General features: G+C 34.5%; 1 non-coding gene across 1 annotated transcript; it reads left to right on the forward strand.

Annotated features, from left to right (window-relative positions):
* Positions 1-7,957: 7,957 nt before the first annotated feature.
* LOC141519757 (small nucleolar RNA SNORD18) lies at positions 7,958-8,045 on the forward strand. Its single transcript, XR_012477400.1, has one exon. It is a non-coding gene; the product is annotated as a small nucleolar RNA SNORD18 (small nucleolar RNA).
* The last annotated feature ends 7,331 nt before the right edge of the window (positions 8,046-15,376 follow it).

Here is a 15,376-nt window from a genome sequence, read left to right on the forward strand (position 1 = left end):
ACTAACTCCCTTGTGTTCATGTTTTTCTTCAATGTTAACATTATTGTAATAGTAATAACAAATATCCAGATATGTATAAATATTTTATATGTATGCATAGCTCTTTAAGATTTGCGAAGATCTTTTCTCACAATAATTCTGAGATTTTATTATCTCCATTTCATACATAAAGAAACTGAGACGTGATAATGACCATACAGTCACTAAATTTCTCAAGAAAAATTCAAACCCAAGACTTGCCTGATTCCAAGTTCAGCATTCAATCCATGACATCATAGTAAATCTCAGCATTGGTTACTCAAGTTCAGGGTAAGGGCTATATCTTTACATCCCTGAAGCTTAACAGACTATTTGGTACATAGTCTTTGTTTAATGAATCCTGGTGAGAATGAATGGAATATAATTGAATGGACTAAGAGCAATGAATGATGGAGTTAAATGAGAGAAGAGTTCCTAAAATTATCTTCATGAAATCACATTCTCATAAATTACTTGGCTTTCTTTCTTTCCAAGGACTTTTATATTAGAGATGATTTAATCCATAGGAAAAGAAAATATCCTATTTTATGGCTTTCTAGTCTTTCCTTTGTGTGAGAAATGTTTCATTAATAAGATGCTTCTTTGACTTTTGTTTTCTCCACTACTGTTATTGTATCATTTTCTTTTCACATAATACCACATTGTTTGAATTGCTTAAGTAAAAATCTATGGACAAGAAGAAAATCATAGAACTTTGAATTACAGTTTTTTTCAAGGAAATGAATCTTAGAAATTATCTGGTTGAAATTCTTCAGAGAAAGGCAGCAAGTCTTATCCAAGGGCATAAGAGTGATGAGGAATGGAACACAGATAAGATTCTACCAACCTATATTCCCCATGAGTCACTCAAAGAGAACTAACTGGTCCAGGAATACAGACGATATACCCCTCTGCCCAGGAAAATATTTCAGCTTAAAAATTATATATGAAGTAACCCTCTGTTCATTAGGCATTGCACTAGATGTTATAGATATAAAACCCAAAATGAAGCAATTGTCATTCTAAAGGAGCTTATTTATTACTGGAGCATACGGCATATAAATGTTAAGAAGATTACAATCAAGTCTAGACCATTTTGCATGTGGCTTCCCCATTTGAACATACATATTTCTCAGTAGCGCATATATCTTAAATATGTTAGATAAGTGCAAAAAATTCATTTCAAGAGACAGTGCTAACTGCTAGAGAGGGCATCAGGAAAATATTTTTATAGTTGTGGCATATGGGCTGAATTCTAGCAGGTGAAAATGAACAAAGAATGCATTTGCCACATGACATTTATGCAAAAGGCTACATACAATAACATTGAGTGAAGAAGAACAAAGCAATGTCAAATGAAATCTAGATTTGGGATCCTCATCATGTAGGATCTTGGGTAAGTAATTTCCTTGCTCTTGGCCGCAGGATTATTATTTCTAAAAAGGAGGAGATTAGTCTAGGTTAGAGGTGTCACCTGCACAAAAAATAGAGTGGCGGGGAGATTAGATTAAACTGGAATTGGTAAATATTTAGGAAAATAAATAAAAAGATGATAAAAAAGATAATATTATATGTATGGATGAGTGTCCTAATTGTTATTTGAATCCCTCTAACAGGAGTGCCAAAGTCTTTCATTGTAAAACCCAGGAAAAGGCACAAAATAAAAATAAACCTGAAGTAACTGTCCTAAATTCACATTAAGTAAGAATGGTGAAAGAAAAATCCTCTGAGAACAGATTCTGATGAAGGGAGAGAATGGAAGGTCTTTGACTGTCAGACAATGGGGGGGTAGTATGAAAGGGAGAAAATAGCAAATGGAGAGACTGAAAACATCAAAGAAAAATTTGCCTATTTTTATTTTTCTGGTGGTTATAAACTAAAACTATGTGGAAGTTTTAGGTAGTTAAAAAAAATACCTCTAAGACAGGGGGGGAGAAGGAAAAAATTTACATGATATCTTTATTATATATTTAAAAGGAAGAAAAAGTGATGGTTTCATGTGTGATCATCTTTTTATTATACCTTGTTTTGGAAATGCTTTTTTTTATTCCATAAATTAAAAATAAAATAAATGCATGTGAAAAAACCCCACCTCATTTGGATAAACATTAAAATCAAAGTAAATTTTTTGGAATACTTTACATGACAACCATTCATTCTAGATTCCTTCTTAGAGCCAGAGTAAGGTGAAAGAGGAGCCAGAATGAGAAGAGTAGATTGGAATCCATTAAAAAGCCTTTTCTAACTGAACAATCAGATATTAGACCCTCCTCCTTTGTACTACATTCATTTTTCCTCCTCAAAACCAACTGCCGGGAAGGAAAGTGTAAAATGGATGATTTAGTCTTTGCTAATTTAGTCCTGAGATTCTCTGAAGCTCCAATAATGTCTTTCACACAGTTCTGTTTTTGTCCCTTCATTCATTTCACTGAATATTGAGCCATTCCCTCCTTGCTTGGAAAACAAACAATTTGAATAGTTAGACTTGTGTTTGTTTTTGCACCATGGAGAGCTACAGAATGGAGCCACTGAATCAAAGGCTGGTTCCCCACAGAAAGGACTGCAAGCCTCCATTGGAAAGAGGTTTCTATACATAGAAACCACCTACCAAGCTTGAGCTGGCAAGAAGCCAAAGGTCTGGTCCTGTACCTTTTCTGCTTGCATTGCTTCTGATTTTTTCAAAAGTTCCCCACTCCCTTACCTATTGAATTTTATCAGTCCTTTAAAGATCTTTCCAGGAAGCAGATATAGTGCATAGAATACTGGGCTTGGTATCAAGAAAAGCTGACTGTGTGATCCTGAGCAAACCATTTAAGGTTTTTGAGACTCAGTTTCCTCATCTGGAAAATGAGGGAACAGATAATCTCGAAGACCCCTCTAGTTTTAATACTTACTATGATATCTGCCCTCCCACTGCCAAATTGTTAGTGACTTTCTTCTCTCTTATTCTACTCATAGTATAGGGTTCTCCCTAGAAAGAATACAAGTTTGTTGAAGAAAGGAACGTTTTTTTTTTTAAATTATGTCCTTTGTGCCCCTGGTATCTGGCACAAAATGGGTACTTAATAATTCTGTTTTGATTAATTACTACCATTTTATTTTATACTTCCTTAATATGCTCATCATTCATTATTAGACTTGCATCTTTTCCCTCCTACTATGACAAAAGTTCTTTGAGGATATGGATCCCATTTTATCTAAATAAATATTGCTTCCCACCCAGCATTTAGCAAGATAGGCACTAGGTACTTAATAAATGATCATTAAACTGAGTTGTATTCAAATGCCTTAGACATTTTGCCTTTGTCTAGGTGTATCCCTATTCTACCTAGAATTCTCTTCCCCTCCTTGCTCTCCCAGTTCCATTCACCTAGCCAAATATTCCTCTTATTTCTTGGTTCAACTCAAGTTTCATGTCTTCCCAGTTGTTTTTCTTTACCTTTTCCAAATCAAGGAATTTCTCCTTCCTCTGATCTCCTCTCACTTTGCTGACACCTTTCATCCACTACTCGTATTGTCCTGTCTTGTCTCGGTGCATGTCGTAACTCCCAATCAGACTGTCAGTTGGAGATGATAAGTAGGATTTCCTTGTTCAAGGATACTCCTTGTTCTCTCTTAAGGGTTTCTTTCCATTTTAAGTGGCCATCAAAGTAAAAAAAAAAAAACCCAACAAAAAACTGTCTCCTCCCTAAGATCTAAAAGAGGCTTTGCTAATTCCCGCCTGCATTCTTCAAACTGACATGAGTTACGGCGGCGGCTAGGTGGCGCAGTGGATAAAGCACCGGCCCTGGAGTCAGGAGTACCTGGGTTCAAATCTGATCTCAGACACTTAATAATTACCTAGCTGTGTGGCCTTGGGCAAGCCACTTAGCCCAATTTGCCTTATAACAAAAGCCTAAAAAATAAATAAAATTATAAAAAAAAGACATGACATGTTAAGTCTTGGGTAAATGCTTTTTAAAGAATATGTGAATGCACAGACAACAACAATAATAGCTCCCAGTGACAGAAGGCTTTCATATTTGCAAAGCTGCTTTTCTTATAGCCTTGAACTACATGGTAAAATTTATATTATTCCCATTTTACAGCCAAGTTTGAAAGATGGAAGTAAGTTGACTGGATTTGCAGAAGTTCAACGAAAGTTACTACTTGCTACCTTATCCTCCTAGTGCAACTCTGTGACTAAAGAATGTTCTTGCTACTAAAATATACCATGTTGCCTTTCAGTCCACTTGGAGAGGAAGGCTGATGAAGAGGAGAAAAGCAGGTAACAGACTGTGAAGCTGGAGATTGCTTTTACAGACATAGAGACAACAAATTTGAAAGAGGCAGAGAGGTACTTAATATACTTGAATACCTGATCACTCGATACTTTCTTAAAAGTGACCACTGGCTAGAAATATAACTTCTCTGTTTCCCTTTCTGCAAAGTGACTTGCCCAAGGTCACACACCTAGGTAATTATTAAGTGTCTGAGATAGGATTTGAACTCAGATCCTCCTGACTCCAGGGCCGGTGCTCTAACCACTGTATAACCTAGCTATTCCTGTGCAAGAGGACTTAATGCAAATCACTTTCAAATAGCAAAATACTGAAGCTGATGAACTAGAATTTAAGATAAGTAGAGACAATAGGCTTCTTACAGTTCAGAGTCACATAGCTAACTAGTAAATGGTAGAATGGGGCTAAATAAAGGAACTAAGATTTGCAAAGTGTTTTTTTATATATTAGTTCATCTGATCATCACCTCAACCTGTCATTATCTATATTTTACATCTGAGGAAACTGAGGCAGACAGAAGCTACTTCTTCATTAAGTAACTCTAAACTTTCCTCTTTTTATCACATTTCCAAAAATGAGACTTCATTGAATTTTCCATGTCAAACATCATGAAAAAAGAAGGATGAAAATAGGATGAAAGCTTGATTGCTTGGTCTCAGTTTTAGTTACTTTGCTCTAACTACTCTACCACCCAACCAGATTGAACCAGATTTTCAATATTCTACTACTGCAAGAATGATTAACCTAGGGTCTTTGAATTCCCCCAAAAGTTCTATGGATAGTTTTTTTTTAAAAAACATTTTTCAACATTCATTCATATGCATATGTATATTTTTACATTACAAAATTTCCTTCCACCACCCTCCCTTCCTAATCTCCTCCCCTCAGTGGTGAAGTCAGGTTAACATTGTACATACATAAATACTTTTGATAAACATGTTTACAGATTAGACATTCTCAGCATGAGGAATTACGAATAAAGGAAAGATATACATAGGAGATAATTTTTATAAAGTATTCATCAGATTCTGAAGGGTTTTGGGGGTGGAGGTTGTATTGTTTTGTTTTTCTTTCTCTGGATAGGGGTAGCATCATCCATAGACAATCTAATAGTATTGTCCAAGCTCTCTGCAGAGTTGAGAGGAGGTACTTCCATCAAGGTTGACCATCTCACAATGCTGTTGTTGATATGTACACTATTCTCTTGTTCATGGATAACTTTCAAGGAGACTGTCAACTTGTATGAGAAAGAAATTACATCTTTATTTTCAGCAATTGTTTATTGAAAATTAATGTTTTTAAAAACATTTTCAGCAGATTGTAAAAAGGGTTCATAACATAAAAAATATTTTAAGAATCCTTGAAATGTACCTTGATGCCTCCTATTAGCATCCACACTGATGCTTTGAGTGTTATTTTGGTCCTCCCCTCTAATTCTATTGAAAATGTTGGAGAGGGTCAGAATCTAGAAGTGGGAGTTAAAAAGCCTGGTTCTGTCCATGTAACTGATATGATCATCACTTTTATCACTCCTAATTAGAAATAATAGAACCTGTCCTTCCTATGTTATTGAGAAATTATGAAGATCCAATGAGATAATACATGTATCAGTGTTTTGGATGTTGGGAGACCTGGGAATGAACAGTTAATCAGCTATGTATCCAAGGCAGATAGCCAAGATTTCATGGGTCTAGGAACAATGGGGCATGGTAATGGAACTGGTATGGGTCATTGGTTACTGAGCTCATATCTGAGAATAGTGATGGAAGAAGGGTAGAGTTAATATTTGTACTGAGAAACCATCTGGTTTGATTGAGTGTGGAGAAAGGTTTCCTAAGGGACCAAGGAAAGTATGAAGAGGGAGTAAGTTCAGAGTGAGAAGATTCAGTGAGCATATATGAGAAATAATGACACAATGAATCATTGGGGTACTGGGGCAAGTACAAAACTGCTCAACCCTGACTATGCCTTAAATCCTAAGTGGAGAAACTTTATGTGGGACACAATGAACTTATTCACCCTCCTATTATATGTCTACACTTTCCCAAGTAGTTGATATCGACATAGAAAGAGCTATGATAAAATTGTTGCATTAGATTTGTGTCATATAGTACCTTGGGATTATGGCTTTTTGAGCTCCTCTTTATTCTATTTTAGCAAGAAATCACCTCATCAACATGCAGAGTGAGTTCATATATAACTGAATGATAATTTTACGTTAGTACTACTGTATGTCAAAGTACCTGACGACTATAAAGGACTGTAGAATTGTAATGGCTTATTATTCCAATCACACAGGTAATTTCCTATACCTAAAATCCTCTCCCCTTTATCTTTACCTTATTAATAATAATCATAATGCTAATACTTATACACTGCTTTACATACCTTATTTCATATGATGCTCACAATAGCCCTGTAAGGAAGGTACAGTATAAATTTTCTCTATTTTACTGATAAGGAAATTGAGATTATCAGAAATAAAAAGACTTGCTCTTAGTGTCAAAAGCATCAAAATGATATTCATGTGATTATGAACAGATGTAAAATTTTGAGGCTACATCTCTCCCTACTTCAAACTCCATGTTCTTTCCACTATATCACGTTGTCTAATAAAGTCTCTCTATATCATCAAATATCCTACATTAGCTGTCAATTCTTCATTAAAACTAAGAGTCAAGATTTCTTCAATTTTTCCACAGTATTTTATCTGGATATATAATTTGCCACCAACACATTCTGTTTTGTACCAACTTACTTGTGAATAGGTTTAATCTCTACTATTAAATGATAAGCTTAATGAAGATAGGAATTGTTTCATTTTCCATTTTCATGACCTTGGTACACAGCATGATGCCTTTTGATGAATATGGTGTTTCTTAAACTGAATTTTTATTACCATTGTGATGTTTTCTCATCTTGCATAGTTATAGAGACCTTATTCTGTCATCTGGAATGTTGATATGATTTTATTTTGTTTATTCATCCTGAACTCAAGTCTCATTTCAATCAAGTTGAAAAGTTCAGATTTGCATTAATGTGTTATCAACACTGATACTGCATCTAGTACAAAATTGTAGAGATGTGTCATTGCCATGTCACAGAACAATACTAGTCAGTTCTCCCTGGCAGTGGGGAGGACTCTGGCCACCGGGGTTCCTGTCAAGCAGGATGAGGGCTAAACCACACCCAAGCCAGAGAACAGAGTCATCTCCATTTGTGGATGGAAACAAGATATGGTGGAAGAAGGAATTTAGAGTCAGGGGAGATTTACCAAAATATGGGGGGGGGCCAGCTAGAATAAAGGGCAAGATCAACACATCCTATTCCTTGCTCTATCCTTTTATTCAGGGGAAGAAGAAATAGGTAAATAAATAATAATCTTTATTACAGAGTCCTTAAAGATGCTCAAATCCTATCCACTCATTTTATATATGAGAATAGAGGTAGAAAGAAATGAAGTGTTATCTCCAAAATCTTCTAAGTAATATGAAAGCTAGCACTTGTTTCAGTTTTCTGACTCCAAATTTTCACTGGACCACAGATGAAGATTAAAAGGGGGAAAAAAGAGTAAAACAGATATGCACATGTAATGTTTACATATTGCAAATAAATGACTCTACAATAGTAGGTGGTCCTTTTATGAAAGTATATTGTTCCAGAAATGATGATATTTCCACTTCATTGGTCCATGTTTCTGAACCACATGATTTTTATGGAAGTAAGTTAGGAAAATTATCTTACCTTTCAATTATTAAAAGGGGAAAGGAGGAGGGGAGGATAAAAGGAACTAAAAGAAGGAAGGGAAGGAAGAAGGAGCAAAAGGAAAAGGGAAAGAAAGAGGAAGGGCTTGGATATAAGGAGGCAAACACACTGAAGATGGTGCCATTCAGAAACAAAATACTGGGGATATTGCTAAAATGAAGAAGGAAAAAATGAAACGGAGGGAAGATAGCATGGAGGCCAATAAAGAGTTAGTAATTATAACTTTGAATGTGAATAGGATGAAATCTCCCATAAAACATAAGTTAATAGCAGAGTGGATTAAAACCCAGAATCCCACAATATACTGCTTACAATAAACTCATTTGAAGCAGAGAGATACATATAAAGGTAAAAGGTTGGAGTAAAATATATTTTGCTTCAGCTGAAGTGAAAAAAAGTAGAGGTACCAATGCTTATCTCAGACAAAGCAGGTGCAAAACCAAATCGCATTAAAAGAAATAAGGAAGGAAATTATATCGTCCTAAAAGGTACCATAGACAATGAAGCAATTTAAATATGAAATATGTATGTGGTAAGTATAGTATCCAAATTCTTCGAGGTGAAGTTGAATAAGTTACCAGAAGACATAGACAGCAAAACTCTACTGGTGGGAATCCTCAGCCTCCTTCTCTCAGATTTAGATCAATTCAACCAAATAAACAAGAAAGAAGTTAAGGAGGTAAGTAGATTGTTAGAAAACCTAGGAATAATAGACCTTTGGAGAAAATTAGTTGGGGATAGAAAGGAATATACCTTTTTTCTGCAGTTCATGGCACTTACACTAAAATTAACCATGTACGAGGGCATAAAAACCTAATAATCAAAGCAGAAAGGCAAAAATAGTGAATATCTCCTTCTCAGATCTTAATGCCATAAAAATCACATGCAATAATGGACCAGGGAGAGATAGATCTAAAACTAATTGGAAACTAAATAACCTCATTTTAAAGAATAAGTGGAGCAAACAAAAAGTTACACAAAGAGTTAATTATTTCATCTTAGATAATGGCAATAAAGAAACAACATACCAAAATTTATGGGATATAGACAAGACAGCTGTCAGGGGATATATGTATATACATATATGTATATACATATATATATATAATATCTTTAAATGCTTACATGAATAAATTAGAGAAAGGGGAAATCAACAAACTAAGCATGCAACTAAAAAATTGGAAAAAGAAAAATTAAAAACCCTAATTAAATATCAAATTAGAAATTCTAAAAATTAAAGGAGAAATGAATAAAATTGAAAGGAAGAAAAATATTGAACTAATAAATGAAACCAAGGGTTAGTTTTATGAAAAAAAACAATAAAATTGAAAAACCTCTGGTTAATTTGATTTTTAAAAAAAGGAAGAAGAAAACCCAATTGCTATAATTATAAATGAAAAAGGGGAACTCACCACCAATGAGGAAGAAATGAAAGTCATAATTCAGAATTATTTTGCCCAACTGTATGCCAATAAATTTGATAATCTAAGTGAAATGGGTGAATATTTACAAAAATATAAGTTGCCCAGGTTAAATGGAGAGGAAATTAAATACCTAAATAAACTTATCTCAGAAAAAGAAATTCAACAAACCATTATTGGACTCCATAAGAAAAAATCTCCAGGACCAGATAGATTCAGAAGTGAATTCTATCAAACAAAATTCTATATAAACTCTTTGGAGAAATAGGTAAGACAAAACTCTGCCTAACTCTTTTTATGACACCAATATGGTGCTGATACCTAAACCAGAAGAGTCAAAACAGAGAAAGAAAATCATAGACCTATTTCCCTCATAAATATAGATAAAAAACCTTAAATAAAATCTTAGCAAAATGATTACAGCAAACTTATCACATTATGACCAAGTAGGATTTAACCCAGGAATGCAGGGTTGGTTCAATATTAGGAAAGCTGTTAGTATAATTAATTATATCAATAAGAAACCTATTAGAAATCATGTGATTATAACAATAGATGAGATACTGAAAAAGCCTTTGACAAAATATAGCACCCATTTCTACTAAAAATCTAGAGAGCATAGGAGTAAATGGATTGTCCCTTAGAAAAATAAGCATTACCTATATGGAAACCACCAACAAGTATTATATGGAATGGGGATAAGCTAGAGGCATTCCCAATAAGATCAGGGGTGAAACAAGAATGACCATTATCACCACTACTATTCAATATAGTGTTAGAAATGTTAGCTTCAGCTATAAGAGAAAAAAGGAAATTGAAGGAATTAGAAGTGGAAGGAAGAAACAAAACTCTCACTTTTTGCAGATGACATGACAGATACCTAGAGAATCCCCAAAAATCATCTAAAACACTAATAGAAACAGTTGGTACCTTCAGCAAAGTAGCAGGATATAAAATAAACCCCCATAAATAATCAACATTTCTATATTTGACTAGCAAGATACAGTAGAAAGAGCTAGAAAGAGAAATCCCATTCAGACAATATTAAATACTTGGGAATCTACCTGCCAAGTCAGACTCAGAAACCTTATGAAAACAACAAAACACAAATAAACCCAAATTTATATAATTTGGCAAATATTAAATGCTCATGGATAGGTTGAGCTAATATAATAAAAATGACAATTATGCCTAAATTAAACTACTTATTTAGTGCCCTAAAAAGTTAAAATTTCCCCCCCAAAAAACTTTAATGAGTTAGAAAAAATTGTAAGTAAATTTATATGGAAAAACAAAAAGTCAAGGATTTCCAGGGATCTAATGAAAGCAAAAGTGCAAAAGAAGGTAGCTTAGCCTTATCAGATCTAAAATTATATTATAAGCATCAGGCATCAAAGCTGTCTGGTATTGGCTATGAAACAGAGTGGTGGATCAGTGGAATAGACTAGGTGCAAAAGAGATAGCAGGAAATGATTATAGTAATCTGCTGTTTGATAAACCCAAAGAATCCAGCTTCTGGGATAAAAACTCTCTCTTTCATAAAAAACTATGAGAAAATTGGAAGTTAGTATGGAAGAAACTTAGATTAAACCAACACCTCACACCCTATACCAAGATAAGATCCAAATGGATACAAGATTTAGAGATAAAAAACAATATTATAAGCAAACTAGAAAATCAGTGAGTAGTTTATCTGTCAGATCTATGGAAATGGAAGCAGTTTATGACCAAGAAAGAGATGGAGAACATCATTAAAAGCAAACTAGATAATTTCGATTACATTAAATTAAAAAGCTTTTGCACAGACAAAACCAATGTAACCAAGATCAAAAGAAATGTAGTAAATTGGGAAACAATTTTTGTAACTAGTATTTCTGACAAAGGACTCATTTCTAAAATATACAGAGAACTGAGTCAAATTTTCAAAAAAAAAAAGCCATTCCCCAATTGACAAATAGTCAAAGGATATTCAAAGGCAATTTACAGCTGAGGAAATCAAAGTGATCCATAGTCATATGAAAAATTTCTCCAAATCATTACTTACTAGAGAAATGCAAATGAAAACATCTATGAACCACTTCACACCTCTTACACTAGCCAATATGACCAGAAAAGACAATGATCAATGCTGGAAGGGATGTGGGAGATCTGGGACACTAATACATTGTTCGCAGAGCTGTGAACTCATCCAACCTTTCTGGAGAGCAGTCTGGAACTCTGCCCAAAGGGCAACAAAAATGTGCATGCCCTTTGATGCAGCAATACCACTTCTGGGTCTAAACTCTGAAGAAATCATGAAAAAGGGTAAATTATCACTTGTACAAAAATATTCATAGCAGCTCTGTTTGTGGTGGCAAAGAATTGGAAATTGAGTGAATGTCCATCAATTGGGGAATGGCTGGACAAATTGTGGTAATATGTATGTTATGGAATACTATTTTTCTATTAGAAACCAGGAGGGATAGAAATCCAGAGATGCCTGGAAGTATTTGCATGAACTGATGCTGAGCGAGATGAGCAGAACCAGAAGAACATTGTACACCATAACAGCAACATGGGAATGATGATCAGTCTTAATTGACTTGTTCATTCCATCAGGGCAACAATCAGGGACAATTCTGGGGATCTGTGATGGAGAATGCCATCTATATCCAGAGAAAGAATTGTGGAGTTTAAACAAAAACCAAAGACTATTATCTTTAATTTTATAAAAACCCATTATCTTATTATATAATTTTTCTATTTCTTATATTTTATTTTTTTGCTTAAGGCTATGATTTCTTTCTCAACACATTCAATTTAGATCAACACATAGCATGGAAACAATGTAAAGACTAACAGCCTGCCTTCTTTAGGGGCTGGGGGTGGGGGAGGGAAGCGAGATTGGGGGGGGGAACTGTAAAATTCAAAAATAAATAAACAAATTAAAAACATTTTTTTAAAAAAAGAAATTTTATCATTCGAAACCACATATGAAGCTTTTCAAGTTCTGGCTACTACCTTTTAGAAGCAACTATGACAAATTTAAACACTTTCAGAAAAAAGCATGATCAGGTTGAAAAGAGGAAAGAACTTGAGACCATGCAAACAAGGTTGACTGAAAGAATGAGAAATATTTAGCCTAGATAAAAGAAAACTTCTAAAAATCATAAATGTAGAGCCCATTTACAACAATATCCTTAATTTACGTATAAAGCAATTGAAGCCACTAGTGGCCAAGTGACTTGACCGATATGTCAAAAGTAATATTAGGGGCTGCTAGGTGGCACAGTGGATAAAGCACCAGCCCTGGAGTCAGGAGTACCTGGGTTCAAATCCAGTCTCAGACACTTAATAATTACCTAGCTGTGTGGCCTTGGGCAAGCCACTTAACTCCATTTGCCTTGCAAAAAAAAAACTAAAAAAAAAGCAATATTATATGAAATATTCAAAATTCAGCCCAGTTCTCACTGAAGATGCAAATATTCTTTTCACTATTCTGTGAGAAGACATAAGAGCTGCCTTCCAGGTCTTAGAAGATTACTATGTCAAAGACTGATTGGATTTATTTTGCTTAGTTAAAAATAGCCAAACAAAGAGCACTGGATTAAAGTTTAGCAAATTTAGATTATAATTCCTTCCAATTAATTCTGTCTGAATGCTGAAGAATTTCCTTCAATGAAAGTAGGTTCTCTTTTCTATGGAGAACTTAGAACAGATGTTTAACAATAACTTGGATGGAATATATAGAAGGGGTTCTCATTTATAAACAGTTGATCAGATGATTTCTGAGGTTCTTTCCAATACAGAGAATCCATATAGAGTATACATACATACAAATATATGTACTTGTGTATGTATAGTTACATAGCAGTCTATATGTGTCATTAATATGGAATATTATAATATTTTTAGAGACTTCAAATCAACAGTATTCTAATAATGATGAAATTTGATGAGTCATGGTTTAATGTATATGAACCTAAGAAAGTGTGTAGAATATCAGTAACGAGAATGTTATTGGTTTAAATTACTAACCCCAGAAGGTGGTGGGAGGAGGCTTCCAAGGACAATAATAAGAGGTAGAATGAAATCATCATACCCCAACAGAGCACAAGTGCTGATAGCAGTCCACAGAAATAAGGAATCTTGATGGGGAACTACAATAGAAAACAGCAATGATTACTCACTGGATTTTTAATGAATCACTTTATCAGCTTTTTTAAAACCAGAAAATTGCTGCTAATAAGTAGACTAATGAAACATAATTTAGATGAGAGGTTCTTAACATTTTTGTATGCCATAAACCCTTTTAGCAGTCTTATGAAACCCATGAAACCCTCCTCAGAATGTTTTTCAAATGTCCAAAAATAAAGAGGATTACAACAGAAGCCTATTGTATTGAAATATAGTTATTAACTATCAGAAAAAAGTTCCCAGATTAAAGTTCCCAGACTCCAGATTAAAAACTCCTGATTTGGATCCTATTAATAGTCAATGTTTGAATGAGAGTTGGGAATGGTCTCTAAGATGTTATGACTTACCATGTTATCAATAAGTCCTGGATCCTGACTTTATATTGGAAATATCTATAGTTTCTTAGGAGATTGTCCACACTTGTAGTCAAGATAGGTCTCTTGTGTTTATGTTTTTTGGGGGTGGGGAAGCTTATGGGTATTCTCCTAAATCTGTCTTTTTGAAGTTTTAGGGCAATTGAAACCAAAACTGCAAGAGCTAATGTAGAGCACTGGGCCAGTAGATGATTTCAAATCTAACCTCTTACTAGCTGTGCTACCCTGAGCAAGCTATTTATCCCCAGTCTGCTTCATTTTTCTCTTTCGAGATAATAATGGCACAGAATTCACAGAATTGTGAAGATACAATGAAATAATACTTCTAAAAGTGCTTAGCACAAGGCCTACAACATAGTAAGTACTATGTATATTTTAGTTATTAGTTTTTAGAAAGATTTCATTTATTTTGAGCTTTACAATTTTCCTCCATTCTTGCTTCCCTCCCGCCAACCCCCACAGAAGGCAATTTGCCAGTCTTTACATTGTTTCCATTGCTATACATTGATCTCAGCTGAATATGAGAGAGAAATCATATCCTTAAGGAAGAAAAATAAAGTATGAGATAGCAAAATTACATGATAAGACAACTGTTCTTTTTTCCTAATTTGAAAGTAATAGTCTTTGGTCTTTGTTTAAACTCCACAATTCTTTCTCTGCATACAGATGGTATTCTCTATTGTATATAGCCTAAAATTGTCCCTGGTTGTTGCACTGATGGAATGAACAAGTCCATCAAGGTTGATGATCGCCCCCATTTTGGAGTTAGGATATACAATGTTTTTCTGGTTCTGCTCATCTTGTTCAGAATCAGTTCATGCAATCCCTCCAGGCTTTCCTGAATTCCCATCCCACCTGGTTTCTAATAGAACAAGTGTTCCTTGACATACACATACCAGTTTGTTCAGCCATTCCCCAACTGTAGGACATTCACTTAATTTCTAATTCTTTGCCACTGAAAACACGGCTGCTATAAATATTTTTGTACAAGTGATGTTTTTACCCTTTTACATAATCTCTTCATGGTATAGACCCAGTAGTGGTATTGCTGCATCAAAGGGCATGCACATTTTTGTTGCCCTTTGGACATAATTCCAAATTGATCTCCAGAAAGGTTGGATGAGTTTACATCCCCATCAACAATATATTAGTGTCCCTGATTTCCCACATTCCTTCCAACATTGATCATTGTTCTTTCTAGTCATATTGCCCAGTATGAGAGGTGTGAGATGTTACCTCAGAGATGCTTTAATTTGTATTTCTCTAATAAGTAATGATTTGGAGCAATTTTTCATATGGCTATGGATTGCTTTGATTTCCTCAGCTGTAAATTGCCTTACAT

This window comes from Macrotis lagotis, chromosome 3 (genome assembly GCF_037893015.1).
Source record: "Macrotis lagotis isolate mMagLag1 chromosome 3, bilby.v1.9.chrom.fasta, whole genome shotgun sequence".
Lineage (NCBI taxonomy): Eukaryota > Metazoa > Chordata > Mammalia > Peramelemorphia > Peramelidae > Macrotis > Macrotis lagotis.